Raw genomic sequence first — 372 nt, 5'->3', positions numbered from 1 at the left:
TTCCTCCAATTTTTTTTTAAATGTTCCCTGATAAATGGAATAAATTAATAACGTAATATATGATCAAATTTCTAAAATAAATTAAACAAACAAGTCAAGATATAGATAACATACTAACTTACACCAATACGTGTATAATAAAGGGATTGCTCTTCTAGGACTCTTGGTATAAATGAGATCATATTATTTTTTGGTTGATTTGTAATATAAAGAATTTGCATAAAGAATTTACATAAATAAAGAACATACATAGGTAGATTCTACACGACTATCAACCCAAGCGCCATTTTTCCTCTTGTGGGTTGTCAAAAATAACTCATCTGAAAGTAAATCCCTTTAAAGGTTATTGCTCTACAAATAAAATTAAGATTA

This window comes from Cicer arietinum, chromosome 4, assembly GCF_000331145.2.
Source record: "Cicer arietinum cultivar CDC Frontier isolate Library 1 chromosome 4, Cicar.CDCFrontier_v2.0, whole genome shotgun sequence".
Taxonomy (NCBI): Eukaryota; Viridiplantae; Streptophyta; class Magnoliopsida; order Fabales; family Fabaceae; genus Cicer; species Cicer arietinum.
The sequence above is the reverse complement of the archived record's forward strand: the minus strand, read 5'-3'. Positions refer to the sequence as shown.